Below are 6,000 nucleotides of genomic sequence, written 5' to 3' on the forward strand. Positions count from 1 at the left end.
GGTTCCTTTCGCCTTTCAAATGTACTGCCGTTAAGGATCTAACATTGAGTTCTGCCCAGAAGAATATTATGTTTGTTAGGTCCTGAAGATGACTGTCTCGGACCTCCTTGATGTAGGATGAAGGAGACTGTAGTTGAATTGTTGGAGAATATTCTGACGTGAAGGTCGTTGAGCTGATGCTGAGACCTGCTCAGCGCTTCCCAAACTGCTCTGAGTTCTCTGAAGTTTGATGAGTTGTTGCATATCCATGAGGGCCATGTTCCCTGAAGATAATGACCGTCTGTGAGCTCCCCAGCCACTGAGACTTGCGTCCGTAGTTATATTTATGCATGGTGACATCCGCCAGGGTTTGCCCTGCTGCAGATTTGAGATGTTGATCCACCAGGACAGGGAGCGTCTTCCTTCTTCGGTTAAGGACATTTTTTCGTCCAATGACGTCTCTTTTCCGTCCCATCTGGAAAGTATGTCCCGCTGTAATCCCCTTGAGTGGAACTGGCTCCACTGGATACACGGAATACAGGAGGTCATCAGGCCCAGTAGTCTCATGGCCTTCCTGATAGTGGTATACTGTCTTTTTTCCAACATCTGAGCTTCTCATGAGACAGCTAGTTGTTTGTGTGCTGGAAGGAATAAATACTCTTTCTCTGAGTCCAGAAGGATCCCCAAGAAGGTTTTCCACTTTTCTGCTTCTAGACTTCACTTTTTTAGGTTTATTATCCATCCCAGGGTTTCTAGAAGCGACAGTGTCTTTTAGACACTGTTCCATCTGCCGCCGTGAGTTTGCCAGCAACAACAGGTCATCCAAGTACGGCACTATAAGGATATTTTTGTCCGTAGAAAGGCTATCGCTTCTGCCATGAGTTTTGTAAAGATTCTTGGAGCTGATAAGAGTCCGATTGGCAGACATTGGAATTGGAAAATAAGAATCGTCCCTCGGTCTTTTATAGCGAACCTGAGGTATTTCTGGTGTAGGGGATGAATGGGCACATGATAAGATGCACTTTTGAGATCTATTGTACACATTACTTAATCTTCTTTATTAATGGTATGACAGATCTGATGGTCTCCATTTTGAAGCGCTTGTAAAGGACCCACTGGTTCAGTGGTTTTAAGTTTATTATGGTCCGGTATTCGCCTCCTGGCTTTTTTATAGAAAAGAGACTGGAATAGTGGCCCTGGAGTTGTTCCGACAGGGGTACCGGAACTATGGCTTCTACTCGTATAAGTTCTTGTATGTCTTCTAAGAGTCTCTGATGGACCTCTGGAGATTGGCTGCGGGTCAGGCAATATCTTCTGGGGGGGTATCTGAGTAAATTTTATTCTGTATCCCTGAGAGACTGTTTGGAGTATCCAACGGTTTTGGGCAATATTCTGCCATCCTTCTATGAACCGTTGAAGTCTTCCTCCAATGCGCTTGCCGTCATTGTTTACCTGACCCGGTTCCTTGGTCACGAAAGGAGCCTCTACATCTGCCTCCTTTAGGGTAGCTCCATCTTCCGGTTTTGCCCTTACCACTATAATCCTGCCTTGGATTAAATCGGGGCCTGCGAAAAACTGGCATTTTCTTTTGTTTCTGTTCTGGAAGCCCTTATCAGATGCTTTGTCCAGTAAATCATCCAATACTAGGCCAAATACATGGAGACCAGAAAATGGGTATTAGACCTACCGGTAATTCGGTTTCCAGGAGTCCATCCTGACAGCACTCTGGAGGACGTCCTCCTCCTCCTTGCAGGGACAGGAAAACAACAGGAGAGGTTAAAAGGTCCCACTCCACCCCCTTTCCTTCAGTGTTTTGACAAGTACCACACCATGGATAGATATAATTTGAATTCTTTATTAACCAAAACATATTACAGCATATGAAATAGTATACATAGGGGGGGGGGAAGTAACAGTGCTGTCAGGATGGACTCCTGGAAACTGAATTACTGGGTAGGTCTAATACCCATTTTCCAGGACGTTCCCCTGACAGCACTCTGGAGAATACCAAAGAAACCTCCTTTAGGGTGGGACAACTGCCTGGAGAACCTTTCTCCCAAATGACGTTTGCTGGGTTGCTAACACGTCTAGTTTATAATGTTTGCAAAATGTGTTCACCCTGGCCCAAGTTGCGGCTTTACAAATTTGTTCTAGTGACGCCCCTGCCCGTTCAGCCCATGATGCTAAAATGGCCCTAGTAGAATGGGCTTTAATTCCTACTGGACAATCTACCCCTTCTGATGAGTAGGCTTTAGCAATTACTGTAGTGATCCATCTAGCTATAGAGGTTTTGGAGGCTTTTTTACCCCTATTTTTCCTCCCAAAAAGGATGAATAGATTGGGATCTTTTCTCCAGGTATTAGTAGCTTCTAGATAGTCTAGCACTGCTTATCTGACATCAAGAGAATGTAAAGATTGCTCTTTTGCATTAGAGGGGTTATCGCAAAAGGAGGGTAAAATTATATCCTGGTTTCTGTTTTGTACTGAAGCTATTTTAGGAATAAATGATGGATCTAATTTTAAGATTATATGGTCATCACGAATCTGAAGGTATGGATCCCTAATAGACAGGGCTTGAATTTCCCCTACTCTTTTGGCCGTTGTAATCGCTACCAAAAAGGCTGTTTTCCATGTACGAACCGCAATAGGCATGTCATCCTCAAGGGTATAAGGGTTTTTACATAGAGCTCTGAGAACTAGATTTAAGTCCCAAGTGGGAGTCAATTGTCTAAAAGTGGGATGCAATCTCTGGATGGCTTTTACGAACCTAACTATCCACGGGTGCGAGGCCAAAGGATAATCTAAGAAAGTACTAAGAGCGGAGATCTGCACCTTAAGGGTACTAGGTCTAAGCCCCATATTGAAACCGGATTGGAGAAAATCCAGAACTCTGGGAACATCCGGGGTCTCCGACATCACAGCCGACCTGCCACCCTCCATACAGAATCTTTTCCAGATTTTGTAGTAAATGGCTGAAGTTACTGGTTTCTGACTAGCCTGAATGGTTGAAATGACTTCATCGGATAAACCTCTGGCTTTTAAAATGTCCCTCTCAGGATCCATGCTGAAAGGTGTAATCGTTCCGGGTTTTGGTGTAAAACAGGACCTTGATAAATGATGTCATGGCTCCCAGCAACAGAAACCAGCTTCTTTTTGGCCAGAATGGTACAATCATTAGAACTGTTGCCTGGTCTTCCTGAATTTTCCTGAGTACCATCGGAATGAGTGCTAGTGGAGGAAACGCATAAGAGAGTGGTTCATCCCATGTTTGACTTAAGGCATCGACTGCTTCCGGCATGTCCGCAGGGTTGAGGGAAAAGAATCTGGCCACCTTCGAATTTTTCCTTGTGGCAAATAAATCTATTTTGGGAGTCCCAACGGTGACATAATAGTTGGAAGATCTCTTGATTTAGTTCCCATTCTGTTGGACAGACTTTCTTTCTGCTCAGGTAATCGGCCAGGACATTCTGAGATCCTTCTAAGTGCACAACTGTAATTGACAGAACTGTGTTTTCCGCCCAAACAAATATCCTTTGCGCTAACTCTTGAAGCGGTTTGTGTCTGGGACCTCCCTGATGTTTTATGAAGGATGCAGCTGTCATGTCTGTTAGGATCTTCACATGTTTGTTCTTTAGGCGAGAACGATTTCTTCTTAGGGCCTCCCAAACCGCGTAAAGCTCTGTAGTTTGATGATTTGTGGCTGATGTCTTCGGGCCACCTGCCCTGGACAAAAGTTCCTTCTAGATGCGCTCCCCATCCCCACTGACTGGCGTCTGTGGTGATCACCACACAAGGGGTCAAGGTCCATGGAACACCTATCCTTAGGTTGCTGCATTGCGTCCACCACTGTAATGATCTTTTTACTGTCGTTGATAATTGAATTATTCTGTCCAGAGATGACTGACGACGATCCCATAGTGAAAGAACCTGATCTTGTAATAATCTTGACTGAGCTTGGGCCCATCTTACACAAGTGATACAAGCCGTCATTTTTCCCCAAGATCTTCATGGCTGATCTTATAGTAACCCGATGCCTCAGGAATTCTATGATCAACTTTCTCATTGACTCCTGCTTTTCTCTTGGTAGAAAGGATTGTCTTGAGGTAGCATCCAGAAGAACTCCCAGGAATACCTTCCGAGACTCGGGCTTTAGGTGTGACTTCTTTCGATTTATGACCCAACCCAGGTGTTCCAACACGGTTATGGCTCAATCTCTGTGTAGGAGTAAAGCATCTTTTGCTCTGGCTACCAGAAGAAAATCGTCCAAATAAGAAACAAAGGAATTACAATAATTCCTTAAGTATGCCACTACCTCTGCTACCAGCTTTGTAAATATTCTTGGCGCTGAGGCAAGGCCGAACGGGAGGCACTGAAATTGGAGGTGGCAGGTTTGGTCCGGAAATCTTACCAAAAACCTCAGAAGCTCCTGAGAAGTTGAATGGATTGGAACCTGATAATACGCACTCTTCAGGTCGAGAGTACACATTACAGAATTTTTGTCTATAAGGTGGATGGTTGACCTTATTGATTCCATTCTGAACCTCTTGTATTTGACGCATACGTTTAAAGGTTTTAGGTTTATTATCATGCGTGTTTCTCCTGACGGTTTTGGGATTGAGAATAGGGAAGAGTAGTTACCTCTGCCTATTTCTGCTGTGGGAACCCGCACTATGACCTGAGAGCTGAACAGTTTCTGAAGGTCTGCGAACATTGGAGAATTGTTTGCCACAATTGTCGGTGAGATACACCTCTGTGGTGCTGGAGATATAAGTTCTATTTTGTAACCCTCAGATATTATATTGAGGATATATGCGTTCTTTGTGATCCGCCTCCAGTTGTTCAAAAAAAGACTGAGCCTGCCCCCTATACCTATGGCGTCATTGTCTCCTAGATCTAGGGCTTGATCCAAAAAGGGAATTTCGTCCCCTACTGTTCTGAGCATAGGATCCTCTATAGGCACCTCTGCTGGATCTCCACTGTTCTCTATGGTCAGGTTGTTTGCCTCTATAGGTACTTCGAGGTGGGGGTCTTTTCCTAAATGGCTGAAATTTCTTAGGTTTATCCTCAAGAAAACCTTTTTTATTATCCGACGCAAACTCTAAAATGTCATCTAATGCCTGTCCAAATACCCTGGATCCTGAAAAGGGAATGACACATAACTTATTTTTAGAGGCATTATCTCCTGACCAAGATTTAAGCCATATAGCCCTACGGGTTGCATTAGATAAGGAACTATTTCTGGCTGCAAATCTCACTGATTCCGCTGACGTATCAGCCATGAAGGCTGTGGCAGATTTTATGATGGGTAGGGAAGAAATTATATCAGCCCGCGGGGTTTTATTAACCAAATTTTCCTCTAACTGTCCCATCCACAAATACATGGACCTGGCTACTGACGTGGCAGCTATGTTAGCCTTTATCAGAGCTGCCGACATTTCCCAAGCTCGACGCAAGAGAATATCTGCCTTGCGGTCCATGGCATCTCTGAGGCTTGACGAATCCTCAAAGGGAATAGCTGTTTTCTTTGTAACCTTGGCCACAGGTACGTCGACTTTCGGGATCTCTTCCCATGTTTTGATATCCTCTGGGTCAAACGGTAGACGGCCTTTAAATTCTCGAGACATTACCAGTCTACGTTCTGCATCTTTCCATTCTTGCAATATCATAAGTCTGATGTGTTCGCTCCACAGGAAAGAGAAACTTCCTTCCTTGATCCTGTTCTCCTAGAGGCAGTTCTCCTTCTTCCTGATCCGAACTCCTAAAGTCTGATTCTTCTTTAGAAGAAATATCCATATCTCCTTGTTCTGGGTCCATTCGCAGTCTCTTGCGACTCGGACTTGGGCTGGAAGGATACTGCTGTGCCATGGTAGCTAACGAACTTTGTACTTCCTCCCGAATTAGACTCCTCATCTCTGATAAGAATGATGGTTGTTCATCTCTTACAACCTTAGAGATACAGGATCCGCAAAGATCTTTCTTATATGCTTCAGGCAGCTTTACATGACATATGGAGCACCGTCT

Source organism: Ranitomeya variabilis, chromosome 1 (genome assembly GCF_051348905.1).
Source record: "Ranitomeya variabilis isolate aRanVar5 chromosome 1, aRanVar5.hap1, whole genome shotgun sequence".
Lineage (NCBI taxonomy): Eukaryota > Metazoa > Chordata > Amphibia > Anura > Dendrobatidae > Ranitomeya > Ranitomeya variabilis.